The sequence below is a fragment of the Rhinolophus ferrumequinum genome, chromosome 26, assembly GCF_004115265.2.
Source record: "Rhinolophus ferrumequinum isolate MPI-CBG mRhiFer1 chromosome 26, mRhiFer1_v1.p, whole genome shotgun sequence".
NCBI lineage: Eukaryota > Metazoa > Chordata > Mammalia > Chiroptera > Rhinolophidae > Rhinolophus > Rhinolophus ferrumequinum.
The window spans coordinates 1,449,051-1,472,968 of NC_046309.1; positions in this window are offsets into that span (position 1 = coordinate 1,449,051).

A 23,918-nucleotide genomic window follows, 5' to 3' on the forward strand; every position below is an offset into this window, starting at 1 on the left:
GAGAAGAGTCACTGCCATTCTTGTTGGAAGGATTAAAAGGAAAGAGAATTAAGTGAATTGAGTAACGCAGAGGGGTTCTTGGAGGTGGGAGAACTGAAGCCTGGTGTTCAGAAAAGAACTGGACAAGGGGACAGTAGGACAGCGATGATTTATTCCTAGAAAATAATAATATTAAAAAACACTAGCATGTGAGTGGGGACCGCGCCCTGGAGGTGTTAGAGGATTTACAAGGAAGAAAAGTCTTCCTTTGTTTTCTCTGAAACAATGAAGATAAACTCTCAGTGCTCCCACCAGCATCAGACAAACTCTGCTGAATAAATGAACGAACGGACGAATGGATGAATGGATAAATGAATGAATATACATCCCCACCGTCTCTGCAGGAAACCAGGCTGCAAACCCAACAAGATATCTAATTAAACCAGCATGTGTTAAGGATAGTTTATCCTTTAAAATCTTCTCAAAACTACGTTCCCAGACGCTGACCACTAGGAGCACACGTGGCTGGGAGTCGGGGCGTGTGTGTCTCCAGGGGGCACCGTGCCTGCCAAGGCAAAGAAAGGTGTGCCCACGGCCAGGTGTGCACCTTCCTCAGTGCAATTTCCTCTGGTGTTTTCTAGCTTATTCTATTTCACTTCTTGCAGAAGATCTGGTCAAGACCTTCCAAATTGATTTCAAAGCCCACTGATGGTTCACAGCCCACAGTTTTAAAAGCAGGGCTACAAAGATGCAGAAAAGGAAGGTAGCGGCTCCTTGGGGGAGAGTGACAGGTTGGCGAGTCTCACACCAGTGTGACAGTCTTTGCTGTGTCCTCCTCTCAACTCCTGCCTCATCTCCGCTGGGCGGGTGGGGGCTGCAGAGAAGGAACGCGGGCAGGAGCCTGCTGCGTGGATGGCCGTGACCCTGCAAATCCTCCAGGACAGCCCACGTGCGCCCTGTCCTGGGAGGGGGTTAGCGCCCCTCCACCCTCACTGTGTGTCCATGTCCGGGGGACATCATGTGTCCAGAACGGAAAGCCAGACTCAGAGCTGGACGCTGCACACCAAGGCCCCTCAGGGCCCCCGGTCGTCCCAGAGGGCAGGTGCTGTGCACATGCGACAGGAGCAAACTCTGAAGCTGTGATGAGCCAGCTAACTCCCTCGAGGGCACCCACCCTGTGCAGCCACTGCCGCTGGGCCCAGCCCCAGGAGGCAGGAGATGGGGCGCCGGGGAGAAGGACTGGCCGGCCAGGGCACAGCCTGAACAAGGCAAGGTGTCTGTGGGACAGTGAGAGGTCTCCTCTAGCCAGAGCCCTTCTGCCTGGGGCCGGCACACAGTAGGTGCTCATCCAGCACCGCTGAGAGAATGAGCAGGGTCTCCAGGGCAGAGAGACCTGGGAAGGATGAGCAGGCTGTGTCCACTCAGCCCCCCAAGGTCCCCTGGCTTCCCATCTCGGGGTGAGCCTGGGAGCCATCTCCCTCGCCCCTGTCTGCCCACACCCACCTGCCTGCGCCCACCGCCCGGTGGCTGCATCTCCGGTGTTTGAAGCTGAGGTGGGGGCCCTGCAGGCCTGGGGGGGGGGGTCCGCCTTCAAAGGCCTGCACCCGGGATTTCCCGGGAGAGAGAGGCCCAGAGGCAGGGGAGTGCTGCCGGGGAACTCCGGGGAGCCCCGGGGAGCCGAGCGGGCCTGAGAGGGGCTTCCCCGGCACAGTGAGGCTTGCTCAGGCACCGGGGCCAGCCAGCCGAGGCCCCGCACCAGGCCAGCGCCACACAGACGCCCCAAGGACATGCCGCCCGGGGGTGAGGTGTGAAGACGGACGGCCACTCCCTCCTCACCTCGGTCATTTCTTCACTCACTGAGAGGACCTTCCTGCTCTGGTCCTGGCCGCCCGAGCCTCCTGACAGCTTCCTCTCCAGACCTTACTCCAGCTCTCATCCACCTGCGGCAACGGCACCTTCAGGATTTAGTCTCTGTCAGGTGCCCCTCGGGCTCTCATTCTTCGTGCCCCTGCCAGCCTTCAGGAGTTGGTCACCTGCGCTGCCCCAGGTGCAGCCCCACTGCCTGTGGCTGTGGCTTCCCTTCTGTCCTCAGATGCTTTCTGTGAGCCCAGGCTCACCGCCATGTGTGGGGTCCGCACCCTGGCAGGGCCCCCTCCGCCGGGCGATGCAGGGGGCAGTCGTGACGGCCAGGAGCTCAGAGGGGCACCAGGTGACCGCTGCAGGGGTGCCGGGCACACAGGTCCAGGGAACAGACCCATGCAGTTCTGAAATCGCAGGGGCCTTGCAGATGGGAAGGACACTCTCATCTTAAATAAGCGGTGTCCTCTCTCCTCTGAAATTCCCAGGAACTCGGCCATCAGATAATAACTGGAACCTTCCGGCTTGCAGCTGGAGGATGGCAGACGGCACCTGGAAGCTGAAGGCCTGGTTTCTAGCCTATGCTTTCCTCACCACGTCACGCACATCTGTGGGAAGGGGTGTTTCGCGTGGCCCACGGCTGCATGTGGCCTTATGGCACCCAGACTGTCAGAAGCCCCAGAAGAAAACGGTTTTCAAAAACTGGAAAAACGGTCCTGAGGCAGGAGTGTCCAGTGGCAACGGTCTGTCCCCTGCCAGCCCCCCGGGTCCCTGTGACAGCACCTCCTGCCGGGAATGTCCTCTGTCCCCCCACAGCCTCCAAACACCTCTGCCTGCAGGCTTAGCGTCTGTCTGTCTGTCCTGATCACCACCGTCAAAGCCAGGCCCTTTGTCACCACGCCAGCACCCACACAGTAACTAGCCTGCTCCAGGCGCTCAGCACAGCTCGGAAGAAGTAAGATGGGGTCTGTGTTGTCTCTGTGTCGGGAGAACTCATAGCAGGTCCTCAGCCCTCGCTCTGGGAAGAGCGGGGGCCACGCTCCAGGCACCATCTCGTTACGGCACTGCTGTCCCCACTTTACAGTAAGGACACTGGGGCCCCCAGGCACCCCTCGCCCTCGGCCGCAGGCTCCCACAGCCCTAGTGACGCCCAGAACACCTAAAATCAAGGTGGCCCTCAGCCCAGCCACTAACAAGCCATCAGATGTGAGCTTTGTGGGTGTTTCTGTTCACACCCTCAACGTTGGACTGTATAGAAAGACACAAGTGACTGTGGATCCCCAACACAGTGACGTGGCTACAGCGATTGACGTTCACTTATCATTTTAAAAACTAAAACCCCAGTGTTGGGAAGGATGGGAGAAGTAGGTGCCCTCACACACTGCCAACAGAAGTAAAAATTATTATCCACACTCTGGACGCCAGCTGACAATATGTACAAAATACTTAAAATATTCATATACAGCAGCTCAACAATTCCACCTGGAGGAACTTACCCAGAGAGCCTAAAGAACAGTCATAGCTACGATGGCAAAGAAGGTCACTGGAGACCGTCCATAACAGACACTGAAAAACCTTTTAATAAAGCACGGTGGGAAACTGGGTAGGTGAGTTACCACACAGCCGGCTATGAAATACTAAGAAGGCATTAAGATGACCTAGAACACTTGACAATATGAAAAATATAAGTCATAAAACGAAATTTAAAAACATGATCTCGTTTACAAATAAAATTCCTATCATGTGTGTAATAAGCCAAAAGAAAGATGGAAAAGTGTTAAAAGTATGTTCTTTAGTCCTGGATTACAGGTTGATTTTAATTTGTTATTTGATTGCTGTAATTCAAATTTAATTTTCTAACTTTTCTACAGTGAAGCTGCTTGACTTTTATCCATCCTTCGTCTATCTCTCCATCCTCCATCCATCCATCTAAGCAATGAATTTGCAACATGGGGAGATGTTGGTCAAGCGGTACAAAGTTTAATTGTGAAGACGGATGAGTTCTGGGATCTAATGTACATCAGTGTGGCTAGAGTGAAACTATTGTGCTGTGTACTTGAAATCTGCTAAGAGGGTAGAGCTTCATTGTTACTACCACAAAAAAAAGAAGGAAGGAAAGAGAGAGAGAAAGGAAAAAGAAAATGGTAACTAACCGAGGTGACAGATGTGTTCATTAGCTTGATTGTGGCGAGTATTTCACAGCTTCTCCATATGTCAAATCATCAAGTTAGGCACCTTAAATATATACAGTTTTCATTGTCAATTATACCTCAATAAAGCTGGAAAAACAACAACTTCCCACTGTGTCCAGCCACTGGGATTTCGAGGGCCACCTTCTTTACAGCAGGTAGTTGCAGCTGGTCGGTGGTATTCTACCCAGGAGCGCGGGTCAGCAGTCAGCACACTTCCGGCTCCCAGAGCCGCCCTCTGAAGTCCATCCAGGCAGATTTGAGACCCCAAGTCACAGGTCTCATGGTGAGTCCAATGGTGAACTCACACTCCCGCCCCAGCTGGCTGAAGTTGGCTGGCACTAATAACCAGCAAATCTGTTCGCCTGGAATCGAGAAGCAGGAGCCATAACTCAGGTGCTAATTACGGGCCGTTGCCGAGAACAGAGGGAGCCTATCCCGGAAAGCAGGGGGCCGCCCGCCATGCGCCCCCTGGGCGATGCATCCTTTGTCCTTGACGGTCCTCACCTCTTGCTCACAAGGCTATTATCTTAATCACGGAGAGAGGACTTGGAGTTTCCTTGAAATATAAATGAATGTGTCCCATCTAATTATCAAGGGGGAGAGCGGCCCAACCCCTTTTCTCAAAACCATTGTTACTCCGCGGCAGAAAGCCCCCCCGCCTTATTTATTCCGACCTCACCAGCAAATGGCAGCAAACACCTGGGCAGGACGGAGATGGTAGGACCAAACCGCCTGCGCATGTGGAGGCCACAGCCCGGAGCCCCAAGCAAGGGCACGAGAGCAGACAGTGGCCGCACGCTGACAGCGGCTTTCCGATTTCATGTCGAGCCTGTTAATAAGAGTAAAGCTTAAACTAAGAATGACAGAACCTTGGATTAAGTGTTCACTGCATGCCAAGCACCGTGCGCACCATTTCCTGTGACCTACGTCACCTCAGCAACACCGAGAGGTGACTGTCAGCTCCCTCATCTCACGGGTGCAAACCTGGCACCTGGAGCCCAGGAGGTGCGATCTGGGAAGGAACTGGGAGCCTGGGGGGGCCACGCTGACTGGGGCTGCACCCCCACCAGCTCGGCTCACTGATCCTCTGAGTCTCCTGAGAAGTGGGCACCGCGTCCCCATCTAAGAATGAGGAACTGAGGAAGGGGGCTAAGGGAGGATGTCCACAGGTCACACAGCTCGTGAGGGCTGCACTGTGTCCCCTGCACCATCCGACAGCGTGGCCCTGTCCCTCACGGGCACTACACGAGTCTCCTGTCATTACAACCACAGAAAGCTGCTGCCTCCCAGGTCTGGAGGCCGCGAGTCCAAAATCAAGGTGTCTCAGGGCCTCAGGCCCGCTCGCGGCTCCGGGAAGGACCCTGCTGCCTCTCCCAGGTCCTGGTGTTGCCAACGTCCTTGGCGTTCCGTGGCTTGTAGACGCGTCACCTGATCTCTGCCTCCATCGTCGCGTGGCCTTCTTCTGTGTATGTGTTCCTGCTGCCTTCCCTCTCCATGCGAGTCTCTGTCTCTTCTTATAAGGACGCCAGGTGTACCGGATTAGGGCCACCCTACTGCAGCCAGCATGATCTCACCTTAATGACATCGGAAGGTCAGTCACAGATATGGGGTTATGAACTTGACGTGTCTTTTGGGGGACAATTCAATCCACCCCAGGCCCTGAGCAGGACTTCGATCAACCAAGCAGGAGACTGTGGTCCCATCACAAATGGCAGAGGAAGAAAACCCAGCTCAGGCAACCGGAGTGTCCAGCAAGACAGTCCCTGAGGCAGGAGAATGCAGCCACTGAGGCACAGAGCACAGGAGCCAGGCCGTGCGGGAAGGGGGAGGGCGGGAGCCGGGCTGGGAGGACAGGGCAGGACACAGAAGCAGCTCCACACGGGGGCTGGCAGAGACGCGACCCATCTGGGCGGGAGCCCCCTCCCAGAGGACGCTGCAGGGGGAGGCTGCCAGGCCGGTCCTCAGGGGCTGGCTCTGTGGGGCCGTGAGCCGTCTTATGTGCAGCAAGAGCAAAAATAACTACTGCACGTCAGCCCGCCGCCGCCACTTGACGGACGACTATAGAGTCCTAAAGGCCACTAAAACCACGGCCCATGAGTAACCGAAGGCAAGAAGCCGTGCGTTCGCCAGGATGGCAGCGGCGTCGCTCACGCTCCGTAGAGCAAAGGAGGTTGGAAGTAAACACCCACATTTAAGGGGTGGTTTCTGAGACTGGGGTGACTTCCCTCCATTTCTCTTCCCTCCCGAATTGATATGAATGAATATTGAGTTATGATAAGACAGACTTTATTTTAAATTCCTCAGTCGCATGGAACGATTTGAGAGCAGGAAGTTTCCCTTCAAATAAGCAGAAGCTCCTTTTTCTCAGCTCTTCTAGGTCGTCTCTCAAAAACGGCGCCTGTGTTTCCTGCACAGAAAACCAAAGGCGTCCTTCGGGGTGTTCAGGAACACGGCAGACGTGGCCTCGTTCTCACGCCCGCCACGGCGAGGCCGTGGAGTGTTTGTCGGGCGCTGTTGCCACAGGGGACAAGCACGGGGCCAACCCGGGGCCCCGGGAAGTCGCAGAGAATCACGTTTCTCAGACGGGACGCCTGTCCGAGGGGTGTAAGGAAACCGACCCGCGTCCTCACAGCTCCGCTCGCCTGAACCAAGAGCTGCTTCCTCTGCACGAGGACGACGCCAGGAAGGAGGCCCCTGCTCTGCAGACACGAGACGCACAGGCCAGCCAGCGGGGCCAAGGCGAGGCGGGCACATTTTTCAGGCTTTGGGTTTTTTCTGGATTTTTTTTTTTTTTTTTTTTTGGTTTTTAACATCTACCACCACCCATTCCTTAGTCGCTCGTGCCAATAAGTTGCAAACTTAAGAAATTATTTAATTTCATCATGAATTTGTTCCAAGAAATGGCACCTTCCCACAGACAAATGTGTGTCTCTGGGTGGTGGGGGAGGGAGGCGTATGGGGGGTGTTTGCATCACCGTGCACAAGCCGAGCGGCCCCTCTCCTGCTGCCGCATGTCCCATGTACTTCTCGTGAAGGCTGTGAATTTAAGGCAGTTTCTGCTTTTTCAAGCATTTATTGCAGTCACGGCTCAAACGTCATCAAAAGAAATCCATTTTCTGACAAAGCTGAGGCAAATCCTTCACTTCATGTTTGCATAACAAGAGGAAGCTTATTTTACAACAATTTGCTGCTCACGGCATAACCTGGACACTTCAGCGTCTCAAAGTCTGAGTCTGTAGGGAAAGCCATTCCTTTACTTGGCCAGGAGATGACAAAGTGACCACGAGACAGAGCCACCATGCGTCACTGGATCCCCAAGTCAGCTCAGACTGGAGAAGTTCAAGTGGCGGCAAACTGTGACGTGACCCAATTCTCCGTCACACCAACGTGAGTTAGGGACCACTGCCTGACGAGGCAAGGAGAGAGGACCAGTGACGAGGAGAGCCGGAACTTAGGACGGATACAGTGAGGAATGACTTGTTCGAATGAAAAACCAGCTATGTATTTGAAAGCACTCTGATTCCTGATTAAAAATTTTACTTTTCTCCCAGGAGCCACAATGGGGGGGTGATTAAAAAATTAAAAGTAGTAAGACTCTGCGTTTACTGCACAACATCCAGTGATTTAATAACAGAGTGCGGATGTTATGTGTAACGTGTAAACTGCCGTCAGCCTGAGAGAAGAGCACGTTGTTTCATTTCTGACAAGAGGAGGAGGGGAGGGGGTTTAGAAAGTGACAGGGACGATGTCAAAGTCCCGCGTTTGATGTGATGTGACTTAAAATGTTCCTCACTGAGTTTTCCCCCAGATGGTAGACTTATGGAGTGTCTTCCACCTACTTTTTACTCTATGTTCTGACAATTAATAATGAGCTGGCATTACATGTATAATTTTTAAAATGTACCTTAAAATCATGTCATTTGTTCAGTGAATGAGGTTGCAGCTCTCGGGAACTTAAACCGTGAGATGTACAGACGAGTCACACAAGATATAGTCTCGGTCCCCTAAAGACCCAGACGTGTCCTGTGGCCAGCAGGGCCAGTGTGTAACCCAGGTGACGGAGGGCCAGCCCCTTTCCAGCACAGCAGGAAGCTGTGCAGGCGGTGGCCATGGCCTACAGGTCACCTGTCACCTCAGGGGGAAGCTAGTCTCAGAAGGACATGCCCCTTGTGACAACTGCAGCTGGCTGTGCACTCTGGAAGCCTGAGAGGGCTACTGCTGACCCTCCCCGCCCTGAAGGAGGGCAGAATGGCAGAAGTGTCAGGCTCCGTGAGTGCAGGGAGCTTCCTACCTCCTGAGAAGCCAACACGCAGGCCCCCCCAGGTGACCCAGGGCTCCCCGGTGAGGACAGCAGTGGGCTAGTCGTAGTCAAGTCATAGCTTCCTCTTCTGAGCTCTGTCTGCCCGTTCCATCTGCCACTCGCCACCAACCGGCCTCTCAGATGTACAGTCCTCCCCCAGCCCCAGGAGGCAGCACGCAAATCACACACCTCACTCCCGGTGCGATGCCCACACCCTTAAACACGAACAGTCTCCAGTGACGGTCTGAGGCTAATGTCCTGTGGTCCCTGTGCTCAGCTCGCTGTCGGGCCAGCCAGGGGTAACCACACAGCGAGGGACAGCAGGAGAAAAGGCCTCCTTCCAGGGCTGACCGTGTCAATGTGTCACGCCCTTCCCAGAAGGAAACAGCCTCAAAATTGCCTCAACGTCTTTCTACCCCAAAAGGATGTTTCCCGGGAAAGGGGTCAGCACTGAGCAGTGGCCACCAGCTCATCCTGCAGGCAACCCGTGGCTCTTAGCCTCCTGCCTGGTGTGCCACAGACCATGTACACGCAAACACACACACGTGTAAGCACATGCACACGTGTTCTGTTCCAGCAGTAACCCACACACACACACACACGCACACGCACACGCCAACGTGGCAGGAAGTCTTCATCTGAAATATAAAGGACTCGCCACCACAGCAACGCTGACACTTCCTGGAGGCTTTCACCCCTATCGACACGTTAGCCTCCAGCACAGCACAGAGCGGCACTTGGGGGACGCAAGGACCCCCACTGCTCCACTCAGCGATTCGAGGAGGACACATATTCCCCAGGGGTTGCAAGTTCAGAAAAGAGCTTCCTCCAGGGAACGCGAGGGATGACTTCTACGGGAGGTGGACAGCCCTGAGCTCATGTCAGTGGTGGAGGGTCCTCAGGGGCCTCACTGAGCTTAAGGCGGAGTCTGCTCTGAAAGGTAAGGTCCCACCCACTGACATGAAATGTGGAGCCAATTAAATATGCAATAAGACAAACGCCACGGGGAAACGCCAAAACACAGCCAGGCGAGCCCCAAAGCCACAGAGAGAAGTTATATGCAGAGCAGATCAGCTGGCACCGCCTGTCCACTCACGTGTTCAAAACCATGGAGAGAACCCCACATTTCTCCTAACCCTGCGAAGTGGGAGGAGAACAGGCCTCCTGCACTCAGGTGCTCGTATGGCTCCTTCTCAAACTCCAGTCACCTGACCATTCACCCTGTTTGCATACCCCCAGGTGTCAATCAACAAGCAACTGCAGTGAATTCGTTAGTTCGTAGTCAGTCAGCTATTGCCAGAAATCATGGTCTCCCCGTCCTCCTGTGGTTCGGTTGTTTTACGGTTAGTCACCATACTAAACAAAAGCTACCGGAAGGTCCCCCTGTACCTGAGATTTACCCCTGGAAACACGTGCCCAAACGTCTGAATGGCTGGGGTCTCACTCTCCCTTTCCGAGCACGGGCCGTGATGCAGCTTACTGTTTAGAAGACAAATCTGTGATTCAGAAAAGCCCTGCACCCCCAGGACGCTGGCTTCCAGGGAAGAACGACAAAGCAAACTGTCAGTTCCCAAGTAATGCAGGCCACTGGCAGAGGCGCGCTCACAAACGACAGCCTAATTGTCACTACCAGTGACGAGTTCCTTGCCCTCTATCCTTTGAAGAATGTCCAGGAACGAGAAGACGGGCAAGCAGGAGAAAACCAAACAAGGAGTCCAAATATTTCACATTCCCCAGTGCTACTATCTCCTGAGCGGACAAAGCCATGGAAATTGTTTTTGAACCATAATGGAAAAATGCAACTACCAGCAAGGACCCTAAAATGCTAAGAGCCTGCAGCCCCAAATGAGGGAAACAGCCTTCCTGGGAGCCGCTCACTCTGCTACACCCTGACGACCTCACAGAAAATCTGAACTGACCATGTGATCGACATTAAAGAGAAATGAAAAGATTGAGGTATAGTTTTAACAGCGTTAGTTAGGCGTGATTTTGCCCGATTATTTCATTTTTCTGAGCATGTTTCCTTCATCATAAAGTAAGTTGACAAACCATCCCACCTCTTACACGTGTAGAAGACGCACGGTGACGACCCACAGAGGATGCGTGCTCACCCCAGGCGCCTTCTTCCACTCCCCACCGTCTCTGCTTCCCAATTCTGAGCCACTGCCGTCACGTGAGTGTCACACAGCGTTCTGGCTGGGTCACCAGCCTCATGGCGGACGAAAGGATCTCGCCCCCGTGCTCGTTTGAACAAAACCACAGGCTTGGGGAAGAAGAGCCCGTGTGCTGTTGTGGCAGCTCCTGTCACACAAAGGGAAGGGAACGAGGCACCATGTGTTAGACGCCACGGGCCAGCTTGTGTGCTCGGAACTGTCCACACATTGTTTGTGAGGGACGTGTCCTTGGTCCAGTTTGACAGAAGATGACATGGGGACTCTAAGAAAGTCAGATAGATATTAATGCTGGGGCCAGGATGAGAACCCAGGCTTCTGTCCCGAACCCCGTGTGTGTCTCACGCACAGGGCACGTGTCCTGGGTCACCTGTCCACTCAGCGTCAAGCCAAAGGCTACCTGCAGCTCCAGGGAACACTCGCCTCATGACTATGCCTGAGCTAGAGGCTGCTTAAAGTTTTATAAATGTTTGATTAAATATATGCTTAATTTGTATATGTACATATGTGTGTGTTTACATCTAGTGTAGGAGGTTAAATATACACACCAGGGTCAGTAACACTGGGCCTGTTCCCGTCGTCTGTGCTTCTCCGGGAACCGTGCCACCAAATGACGGAAGGATGAGCAGTTGGCCGGGTACCAAGAACTAGCGTCCGTGTTCTCCTTCAGGGTCTCAGTGACAAATGCTCTGACTCAGAGAGTTGCCAGGAAGCCCCGCTCTCGAGGGTCTTGGTCATGAGGGAGGTCAGTACACTGGGGACAACTCCCAGCAGGACGGGCGACAGCGGCCCAGCCCACGTCTGACCTCAGGGCTCCTCCCGCCCAGGCAGCAGGAGCTCGCCTGGGAGCGTCGGGGGCCTGGTCCGGGGCCCACGGTCCCAACCAGCCGGGGGACCTTGGGTAAATCTCTTCTCATCTTGGGATCCAGGTTTCCCATTTGAGAAATCTCTTCTATCTTCCCCAAGTTGGAAATAATATCACTGAAGTCCAAAAGTTTTAAGTGACTCAGTCAGAATATCCCTGGGTTCAAACGAGCGTCCTGTACACTGTGAGGTCACTAGGTAAAGACCGGCGCCCACGTGCGGGCTCCCAGCACAATGTTCAGGACACAATGACTGACTCACTGCTTATCTGAGATTCAAACTCAGCTGGATGATTATTTGCTACATCTGGCAAAGCCTGCCTGGGCCAAATCCAACCCGATGCCCGCTTTTAAATAAAGTTTTATTGGCACACAGCCACAGGTGTCCATTCTCGTATCGCCTGTGGCTGCTCTCACCAGAGGACAGTGGAGTTGCGTGGTTGTGACAATCTGACTTGTTAGCAGGTGCCCAGTGGACTTCGTTATCAGTCAGTTATTTACTGTGTCTCTCCCCCGACAAGCAGACGATGAACTGCAGACATTACTGCCTCCGGAACATCAGAGCCCCGGAGTCCTAACACTGCACCTACAGACCATCCGGATAGACGTGTAAATTCACTCACGGATAAGCACGCACTGCTCCCGAGACCTGTCACGTGCGTGAGGGAGAACGAGTGCACGCTGCGTGTGGACGTCTGAGCTGGAGCACCCCGTCCCAGGAAACCTGCAGCTGGGAATTTGCCTCCGTCTCCATTTCAGCCTGTCCTGGAGGAAGTAAAGGTGGGACCCCGGTGTGCAGGCACACGAGACGGGGCACCACATTCGAGGCCATGCTTCTTCTCGGAATAAAGTCCTCAGGAAACACTGGGCACATCCGGTCCCGGCAAGAACAGGCCGGCGTAACTTTGTTCAATTAAGCAAATATTTCTCGTAGTCGAAAGCTGCCGTACTAATTTCCGTGACAATGGAAGTGTCCGCTGGGTTTCTTTAGGGCTAATGCAGAGACGACATCTTAAGCCCAGAATCACATGTCCTCCGTCCTCCTCCATCGGCCTTAAATCCTCTATTGAAAGCAGTCCCAGGAGCTTTGAAAAGGCCGCTCACTCTTTTTGCAAAGAAACCCCAAGATGGGTCTTATTCCTTCATTTCAAAGAAAGAATAGGAAGCTTTTAAAATCCCACAGAGGAGGCAAGAAGCAGCACTTGCTCCAGCTGACCAGTGTGGCTCGGGTGTGAGGAAGGAATTGGAGGACGCCCTTAAAACGGGTGCGTGGACACAAGTGCGGTGGAGACAACACTGGGCCCTGGGACCCACAGGGCAACCCCGTCTACGTAACCCGCAGCGTTGGCCTAGGTTAGCACCTGAGCAAGAAGAAATACGCTTTGTGGAGGAGCGTCAACTTCGGGGCGTGGGCTTCCAAATGCTAACACTTGTCTGACCAGCTTAAAAGCAGAATTTTGACGCTTCCTACAAGTCACCGGTGACGATGGGTCTAACAGCACCGCGCCAGGCTGAGCTCAGAAAGGCCAAGCTCTGACTGTTCCTACAGCTGCATGGAGCCCTTGGAAGCCTCCATTTCACTATCTGCCAAGATGGGAGGAGGCGGGAAACTGCAATTCACAATTCTCGGAGAAGTCAGTGGCGCCCCAGCAGTATTTATGTCCACCCCAATTCCATCCTGGTTTCGTCTCCCCTACGTTGCACTGAATGGCAGGAAATCCAAATCTAGAATATCATTCTCAGGCTGGAAATTACGGGCAATAAATCCTCTTTATAAGTGCCTCTCTGCTTCACGAGAGAACAGTAGTTATGTCTTCACAGAAAGACGACTTTCACATACACTTTGCGAGAACAAGGCTGTTGTACAAACTCGCGGACGCTCCGCTCGCTTGTCCATTTCACGTGCACGTGAGGAGCTCTGCTTGATCACCGGTGGCCCAAGCAGGAGCCTGGAGCTAAAGTGTTATATTTACTTTCTCTGAATACCCACGGAGGGCTCCATGGGGCCTCTGTTCTTTGTCCAGTGCCCTGTCAAAGGTCCTTTGATGGCACCAAGAAGGACTGCTTTCTTGTGACTTCCTTTTTTTCTAGAGAGAATGTTGAGAAAATTAGAATGGGCGTCAGAAAGCCTTGGTTCTGGCCAGAGAGCTGCCACTGCTATTTGACCTCTGGACAAATATTTGGGCAGTTATTTGACCTTCGGCAGCTTACGTCCTCTCTTGGTCACCATTTTCTTGTTCCTAAAATGGGGAGCCTGCACCACACCCGGGATGGCGAGGCCTGATGACGAGAGCCGTGAGTGGCAGCGACGTTTTCCACGTCCGTGCTGGCCCAGGCACGTGGACGGCCATTGCCAAGCGGGGGACAGGCTCAGTGTCCCCTGCCCTCCTCCTTCTGACAATCAGTTACCTACATCAGTGCGTCTCCGGCTTCACGGTGTGTGGTGGGGGAGCTCGTTGAAATGCCAAGTCCCACCCAGCAGGTCCGCGGTGGGCCCGAGACTCTGCATTTCTGAGAAGCGCCCAGGTGAGGCCGACGGTGCTGGTCCACGGACCTGGAGTGGTGAGGGTCTGACCCATGGGGATACAGGCCGTCCTGCTACACAGGACGGGGTCTTGGTCGTGGGACAGGCGTGTGGCACTTTTTGAAGCAGTTTGCTTCAATCAATTAGAGAAACGAAGGCAACGTCATGTGTTCAGACCTCCCTGATTCACTCTGCTCCAAGACCGTGTCCGCCAGCCATCCCTCAGGAGGAGACCCGCTGTCACCTGAGGGGACGGGCAGGAGGACGAGGCGGACCGGCCTGTTTGCACGATTGCCAACGCCTGTGATGTGCTCAGAGGCAGGTCAGTAGCCTCATTTCAGGGCCCGGAGACAGCCGGTCACCATCAGGACATCGGGTGGCTCCTGCTCGCGGAGCACCGGCTACCCCAGTCAGCTCGGGAAGCCGTTCCTACCCACCCAGCTCCAGGTGGGCTTCACGGCCTCACCTACAGATGGAGGAGAGGTAGGTCCCCCGATGGCCAACACTAGAAAGGCAAGAGGCTTCATCCAACATTTCTGTTCAGCATTTACACATATGTCTCTATTTGGGAGTACTAGGAAAACCTTAAAGTGTAAATATCTTGATTTAAATTACTCACTTCTTAGACAGTAGAGAAAAGCAGTTGTCTAAAAATAGAAACAAAATGCTGTTTTGCAAATAGAAAATACCATTCACTTTGCAGGCAGGAGCTTGTACGTGGATTTTGGGTCATGCTTCCCGCCAACAGCCAGCACCACCTTCACGGCCTCCCTGGCCCAGCCGTCCCCCCGAGCCTGACCCCTGGACGTCACCCAGATGTCGCCTGCCCACTCGGCCGTGTCCGTCCCGACTCTCGGGGATGGCCGCCACCTCTCACGCCCACCACCCTCCTCCCCACTGGCTCCTCGTGCCAACCCACCAGCCTCCATTTGCTCGCTCTCTCCCCTGTGCTTCACCTGTGATCTTTCCAAAGCACGCGTGTCCTGCTCACCCTGTCCAGCTCAGGTTCGTTCCCGGATCTGCCCGCAGCGGGCCACTCCATCCCCACACGTGCCCTGTGACTTGGCCACGTCAAATTCCTTCCATCCCCTCACACGTCACATTCTTACAGGCCTCCAGGCCTGGTGCCCACACGCTTCCCTCTCCTGAGGCGTCGTCTGTCCCTTGCACTTTTGCCCAAGTACCTCATGTTAGTCCCCAGGTCCTGGCGAGCCCGCAGTCAAACGCAGCTGTGTCTCCTCCAGGTCCTGAAGCAAAGCCCTTAACACCATGTGGTCAAATGGTGCTGATGCCGCTCTCATCCTCCCAGACAGTGAGCTCTCGGGGGACGGGCCACGACTCACTGTGCTACCCCCAGTGCCAAAGGTGGTGCTTGGCATAACGAAGAGGCCAAACAATGTGCTCAGTTAGATAGATAGGTAGGCAGGTAGGTAGACAGACAGACAGACAGATGCTAGATAGAGAGAAGATAGGTAGACAGATCTCACACACACACGCGCACACACACACACACACGCAGCCTCCAGCCTCCATGATGGTCCCAATCTGCGTCCCCAGGACCAGCCCTGCACGACCAGTAGAATGTGGTGCACAGGGGACAGAGTGAGATGGTCAGAAAGGCATTGTAGCTGCAAGCACAAGTGGCTCAAGGACCTCCCACCATCCAGACCCTTCACCCTCACATATCCAAGGTCCACACCCAGGACAACACGACAACATGACACAACTCTGCAGCAGGACAGGCAGGTGGCAGAGCAGGGGTCACCTCCCCCGCGGGCGCTGGGCAGTGACACATTTGCCTTCTGCCCACCTCCGTCTTCCCCGGCGCCCTCTTGCAAGAGGTCAGCCTCCTCAGCTCGCATCTCTCCCCTCCTGCTGCCCTCCATCAGAACACCTCCTGGCTGGCCGACGTGTAAAAAGGGGACTAAGCAATTCACGTCAGGGTACACATGACAGTGACAACTTAATAAATTCTGTTTCCTAAGGGTATCTTAGTAAGGCCTAATCCCTTTATCCACAGAAGTGTAACAGCCAGAAGGAACTTTCCGGGTACTTGGCAGCCACTGCTGGAGGTCTTCTCTGTACACACCTGAATCGCGCCACAGCCGCCCATATGTCCTGCCTTCCAGGCTGGCCAGGCCTGCGGGCGCCAGCACCAGGGAACACGCCCCCTTGTCGTGTGGCTCCGTCCCTGCCATAACGTCCAGGTCACCAGAGCAGCTGTTGTGACCACAGAACACCCACATGGAAGGCACTTCCGGATGGCAGGGGAGGGGGCCGTGCCTCTGAATTGCTCTGGGGACAGGAGGACGGATGGGACGTGGCCTTCAGAGGGCTGAGCCTTTCTCCTCTTCCTTCTGGCTCTGCCTTTCACTTGTGAGGACATCAGGGTCCCCAGAGAGAGAATCTTTTCCCTACCTTTGGAAAAGAGCGAAAACCCAGGCTTTCTCCTCACACCCCTCAGTGTGGCCAACTCAGTCCCTAACTAGCGAGTCCAAAAGATTCGTCTGCATTCTGCCCCGCTATTGGGCAGGTTTGCAGTGACCTATTTTTGTCACCACTTAAAGGAAACCGGCTGGATTTCAGCAAAAGAGAATGACACTTTAGAGGGGTTTACCCCCAGAAAAAGCTGTAAGTTACGTATTCAATCACAGTGTGTCCAGCAGAAATAGAGGGGTGACCCCACGAGTCCAGCCCGCTCGCTTTCCAGAAGACACCACAGAGGCCGGAGGGACAGCGGACCAGCCCACGGCCACGTGACCAGCCGCACTGCCTGACTCCATCCCCCAGGGTTCCTGTGACAGCCCAGAGTCCACTGACGGGAGACATTATGTTCGCTTTCATTTACCTTCTAAGAGAACATTCCAGCTCTTACATATTTTACATAAACTCTTTAGTTTGGAGTAATTCTATGGGAAAAGTTGCAAAGGTACAGAAAGTCCCCTGTGCCCTCAGCCAGCGTCCCCCAATGCGACCCAGTCACAACGAGACACCAGCACTGCTGCAGTCCTACCAACAGACTTTCCAGACGGCACGTGTTTCCCTCTAATGTCCTCTTCCTCTCCGAGCACCCCGGCCAGGAGCCCACGAGCCATTCCAGTTCAACATTCTAAAATCCACGGACGGAAGACCCTCCCTGCCCAAACCCCCATCACACTTCCCTGTATCAGTTAGGCGGCCAGTGTCTAATTAGCCGATTCATTCATTAGGATCCAACACACACTTATTAATCACGGTGATCATCTGTTTCAACAGAGCCGTGCTGACGTCGTGAGGGCGGCTTCCTGAGAGATCGTGTGTCTGGATTCCACACATCCTGCCTGTCGCCTCGTGGACAGCAGTCAACATTTTCCTGTATTGACACTTTTAATCAAGGCAGGAGATCTAATAGACGATAGCAAGGATGTTTCACAACAAATCCATGAACAGAGCCCAGAGCCTTCTCCCTGCTCCCCTGGCTGCAGCGAGGGAAGAACAAAGACGGGCAGACCCAGGGGCATGTGAAGACGGGTTTGGTTGCTGAGCCTCGTTCGTTCTTCCCGGCACTCACCAGGCCGGGTCAGAGGAGGAGACGAGACGACCCCGGAGGAGCTGCAGGCGATGCCGACGTGAAGCCTCAGACAAACGAAACAAAAACACCTTCATAGAATCAAATGGGATTTTTTTTTTTGTCCAGTTTTTTAAAAAGCCAAGACAGAAAGTGTCTCCTTACACAAGGAATTAATCTTAGCGATTACAAGCGACGTGAACAAAACGGTTCCTGGCAGCACTGGTACAAAGTCATTCACAAAGTCTAGAATTTTGGTGCCCGGCAGGCGGCCGAGGTAGCACAGGTGCTCGGGTCCTTCCCCAGTCACGCCCAACAGCGGCTGCTCACGTGTCCCAAGCCTCACGTTTCTCTTCCTATGGAGACAAATCACTGTGGGAGCTGGAGGATGCAGCTCAGAAGGAAAGTGTTTGGCGAAGGGTGTCTTAGCACAAGGGAAAGAGCATTCGTCAGGCTGGTAGCACTCCAGGGAGCAGGGTCTCAGAGGCTGGGCTGGGCCAGGTCACGTCACAGTGTGACAGCACGTTAGCCATCGCTTCAAACGGGAAGACTGCCAATAATGTCACAGTACTGCCTTTTGGAACACCAGTGTGGCCCGGCCTTTAGCAAAATGGCACATGGACAAGCCAAGAGGGGCAGGCGGCCCGAGAGCTGGCTTTCTGCTCGGTGCCACGGCCAGGAGGACGTGCTGTGTTAGTGGGGTGACCTGCTCAGATGGATTTCCGGTTCGTATTCAGAAGTACGAAATCTCATCATCCCAAAGGGCATGAAAGACCACCCAGTGCAGCCTCTCAGCCAGAACATCCTGCAGTCAGACAACCCACTGGACTCCACATAAATGTTCCAGCAGCTGAGAACTCATCTTCTGCTTCCATTCCATTCAATTACATCTTCCTCAAGAAACATGTATTAGCCATCTAGAATACTACTGGCAATCGAGTGACATTTAGCTAGTCATTGTGACATAGACACATATGCCAGGCACTGGGCTAAGTGTGGGGTAGCAGTGGGAAACAAAGGTGCTCTACATGAGCTTAAGGTAACTGGCAGAGACAGGTACTAATGGAGTAATGATACAAACAAACTTCAAATCACGACTAAGGCTGATTGAAACGTCCATACTGCCCCCAGAGCACACGTCCTGATGGTGGGATCCAGTCTGAAGGGTCAGGGAGAGACTCCTGAGTAAATATCTGAAGGCTGAGGAGTGGACAACGCCTCTCAGATGGAGGGGATTGTGAGAAGAGTGTTCCAGGTACCGGAGCAGCATGTGCAAAGGCCCTGAGGCCGCGGCACATTCCGTGACCAGGTAGGTTGCTATGGCTGCGGTGCAGACGGTGAGAAGGAGCGCTGGGGCCACGTCGGCCAGGGAGCGGACATACAGGGCCTAGGAAGCCATGCTTTATCCTTGAAAAATGACGAGCCAGTGACTGGTTTTAAGCAAAAGGGTTACCTGATTTGATTCTTATTTTGGAAATACCTGTCTGCCTGCAGTGTGGAGAATGATGGCAGGCAGGCCACGGGCTGCAGGGAGAAGAGGAAGCTACCACAATCATATGTACGAGAGGCGATCGCAGGTAGAACACAGAAGGTGAGACAGCGAGGGACAGAAACATGGATTCCCAAACTACCTGAGAGATGAATTTGGTGGGAATCGTCCTTTGGGTTGAACAGGAGCAGTCAAGGGAGAAAGAGGTGTGAGGTGAGTTCTATTCATCTGGCTGAGTAACTGAAGGGAGGCGGGGCCTGTCCGTGAGATTGGGACGCCAGGCAAAGCCAGGTGGTGAGCACCAGGAGCCCGCTGAATCTTGTACCTTCTACAATGAACTTGGAAGATATCCCAACGGAGGGGAAGTACAGCTTGGGACTGGAGACAGAGCTTTAGGAGGAAAAGGCATGTGGGCTGTAAGCCAGGTGTGTATGGACTCACTTGAGAGGAGAATATAAAGAACTGAACACAGAGCTGAGAGTAACTCCAACATTTAACAACCAATAGAGATTGATTCTCAAAGGGTGGTCCAGGGAGCTTTGTGTTCTCCAAGACCCTTCTAGGGGGCCCAGAAAGTCAACACTATTTTCAAAATATTACTAAGACATTCTTTTCCTCTTTTACTCTCATTCTCTCACAAGTGCAGGGCGGAGGAGGGTTCCAGAGACCGCCTGATGGGTGACATTACTGTGACATTGCATGTCCACTTCTGGAACATGGAACAGCAACACAAGGACCCCCACAGACCCGCATCCCAGGGAAACAACAAGAACCGTTGAATATTGTTTTAAAAATTAAACTCTCTAGAAATTTTCAAAGGGCATTTAGCAAATGGAGAAGCACTGATCCAAGAAAACCTACGAAATCACAGTAAGAACGAGGAGAGTTTACAGCATCAGCTCAGGAAGCTCTGCTCGTGATGTACACAGCAGAGAATACAGGGTCCCCCCCTTACAGAAGTCAGGTCAAGGCTACAGGTTTTCCCTGGAGGAGCAGACTACCAGCATCCTTCATTTCCCCTGGCTCCGTGCTGCCCAAGCTGCACTCCGGGCAAAAGCAGCTGAGAGGCCTGGGGATCTCTCCTTCCACCCAGGTCCCACGCATAGTTCAGAAACTCTGGCTCAGGTGAGCACACCAAGACCAGGAGCCCAATCACCCTCCCCCAGCACACATACAGGCCAGGGACTCCATACCAAGAGGGACAGTACCCCTACCCAATGCCCTGCTTATAAAGCAGCGTGGCACTGAGAGAAGCAGGCCACTGTCCTCTCAGCCTAGTTTCAGAGAGGGTTTGCAAAGGCTTTACCCAGGAGGTAGAGACAGGCCTTGGGGACAGAGAGCTCTGTAGGTCTTCCCAAGGAAAGTGACTTTTTTGGAACACAGCATAAGGAAGTTCAACCTAAGGGTGCTGTCAAAAACAATGGAGATTTTTGTGGTAAAAAATTAAGAGGAAGCTGGACGCTCTGTGAATGCAACAAGCTGAACTATAGACCAACTAGTAGTTTATGAGAGAACCAGCAAAAGAGACAGCTAAGAAGAGACTTCCCCAGGGATGGAATAAGGTAGGATCCAAAGACTCACCCTGCAAAGGGGCATGAATTTAATTGAATCTGACTGTGGAGCAATTTATGCCCAGGGGCATTGTCAAAAGCAATAGAGCAATGAGCTAGCATTAGTGGAGGCTAAAGCTGAGTGTGATCCCAGCAGAGGAAGACAACATAACAGAGAGACAAGGAGAAGAGACATCCAGAGAGAGCCCTGTGAAAACCACTGTCATCTCAGGGTATCTGAACCCAGGCCCAAGGCTGTGCCCTCTGGAGAGTGACATCAGAGGCTGCACACTGCAAGCACAACAGACGTGACTGAAAGCATCCAGCCAACTCACCAAACTAATAAATAAGCAAACAATAGCCCGCCAGCAGATGGAAGAACCAGCACCCAGAGTTTGCTACAATATATTATCTAATATGTCCAGTTTTAAACAAAAATTATGAGACATGCAAAGAAAGAGGAAAGTGTGACCCATATGCAGGAAAAAAAATCAGGCAACAGAAACTGCTTTTGAAAGGGCTCAGATGTCAGACTTAACAAAGACTTCAAAGCAGCTACTATAAATACATTCAAAGAACTAAAGGAAACCATACTGAAAGAAGTAAAGGAAGGTATAATGACATTCCCTCATCAAATAGATACTATCAATAAAGAAATGGAAATTATAAAAAAAGACACAAATGGAAATTCTGGAATGGAAAAGTACAATGGCCAAAATAAAAAACTCACTAAAGAGGTTCAACAGTACATTTGTGCTGGCAGAAGACGTAATCAGTGAGCTTGAAGGTAGCTTGATAAATATTTATGTAATCTAAAGAGAAAAGAATGAAGAAAATGGATGGAGGCTCAGAGAAATGTGTGACACGTACAGTGCGCCAACATATGCAAAGAGGGGTGAGAGAAAGGAGCAGAAAATATATTTAAAAAACCTAATGCTGAAAATTCCCAAAGTCAATGTAAAGTATTAATCTACACATCTAAGAAATTTGACAATCTCCACAATCTCCAAGCAGGATACATGCAAAGAGATCCACAAACAGGCACATCATAGTAAAAATGTTGAAAAAAAGAAAATCTTAAAATCAGCAAGAGAAAAAAGACTCATTACAAACAAATAACTCCAGTAAGATTAACAGCTAACTTCTTGTTAGAAACAATGGAGGCCAGAAGGCAGTGGATGACATATGCGAACTCCTGAAAGAAAAAAAAAAAAAAAAAAAATACCAACCAAGACAGCAAAACCATCTTCAAAAAGAAAGGTGAAATAGAAATTTCCAGATAAACAAAAACAGAATGATTTGTTGCTAGTAGACCCACCTTACAAAAAAATGCAAAAGGAAGTTCCTCAGACTGGAAGCAAGTGACACCAGATGGTAACTTGAATTCACATGTAAAAAACAAAGGGTGATGGGTGATGGAAAGAGAACTGACTCTGGGTGGTGCACACACAACGTGAGATATAGATGATGTAATACAGAATTGTACACCTGAAATCTATGTAACTTCACTAACAATTGTCACCCCAATAAACTTTAATAAAAAAAAAGGGTGCTGGTAATTATGTAAGTAATTATAAAAGACAGTATAATTGCATATATCTTCTCCTTTCTTCTCTTAACCAATTAAAAAAGCAATTATATTAAATAATGTGTATATAATTATATCGTTGAGCTTATAACATAAGGACATGTAATATATTTGGCAATAGCACAAAGGAGGTGAACAGTAATAAAGCTATATTGTAGTAAGAAAGTGATACCAAATGGTAACTTGAATCTGCAGGAATCAATTAACAGAACCAGAAATGGTAAATAAGATTAGTATAACAGGGGCTGGCCTGGTGGCTCAGGTGGTTAGAGCTCCATGCTCCTAACTCCGAAGGCTGCTGGTTCGATTCCCACATGGGCCAGTGGGCTCTCAACCACAAGGTTGCCAGTTCGATTCCTCAACTCCCACAAGGGATGGTGGGCTTTGCCCCCTGCAACTAAGATTGAACATGGTACCTTGAGCTGAGCTGCAGCTGAGCTCCCGGATGGCTCAGTTGGTTGGAGCGTGGGTTCTCAACCACAAGGTTGCCGGTTTGACTCCCACAAGGGATGGTGGGCTGTGCCCCCTGCAACTAGAAATGGCAACTGGACCTGGAGCTGAGCTGCGCCCGCCACAAGTAAGACTGAAAGGACAACAACTTGACTTGGAAAAAAGGCCTGGAAGTACACACTGTTCCCCAATAAAGTCCTGTTCCCCTTCCCCAATAAAATCTTTAAAAAAAAAAAAAAAGATTAGTATAATGAATATCAAAAATACATAGTTTTTCCTTTCTTTTATCATCTTCTTTAAAAGATATTCAATTATATAAACCGATTATGACAATGCTTTATTGGGTTTGTAACATATGTAGCATGACCCACTGGGACTTATTCCCAGAATGCAAAGATGGTTCAGCCTATGAAAACCAATCAATATTACACACCAAATTAATAGGAAAAAGAACCACATGATCGTCTCACTAAACCCAGAGGAAGCACGTGACAAAATCCAACACACTTTCGTGAAAATATGGTCAACAAAGTAGGAATACAAAGGAACTTCGGCAGCCCAAAACAGGACATCTATGAAACGCCCGCCCTTGACATAATACTACTCAATGGAGAAAGATTGAATATGTTTCCTCTAAAATTAGAAACAATACTAGGATGTTGATTCTTCCTATTTCTATTCATCATAGTGCTGGATGTTCCAGGCTGGGCAATCAGACAAAGGAAAACAAAGGAATCCAGACTGGACAAAAAGTAAAACTATCTCTTTTTCACAGATGACATGATTTTGTACCTGGAAAATCTTAATGAGTCCACTAAAAAAGACCTAGAACTGATAAACAAATTCAGCAAAGTAGCAGAATATAAAATCAATACACAAAAATCTATTGTATTTCTATACACTTGCAGCAAATAATCTGAAAATAAAATTAAGAAAGCAATTCCACTTATCAGAGCATCAAAAGAATAAAATACTTAGGAATAAATGTAGCAAAATAATTACAAAACGTGTGCTCCCAAAACTACAAAACATTGTTAAAAGAAATTAAAGACTTAAATGGAACGTCAGCCATGATTACAGACTGGAAGACTTAATATCGTTAAGACGGCAGCACTCTCCAAATTAATCGACAGATTCGACTTCCTATAAATATCCCAGTTGCCCTTTTTACAGAAATTAACATGCTGATCCTAAAATTCATGTGGAAATGAAAAGAACCCATAAACGACCTTGCAAAAGAATACAGTTGGGAAACTCAGACTTCCAGACTTAAAACCTACTGCAAAGCTCCAGTAACCAAGAGTGTACGGGACTCGCATAAGGACAGATGTGTAAATCAATGAAACTGAATTGAGTGAGAGTCCAGAAACAAACCCTCACATCTACGGCGACTGGTTTTTGGCAGGGA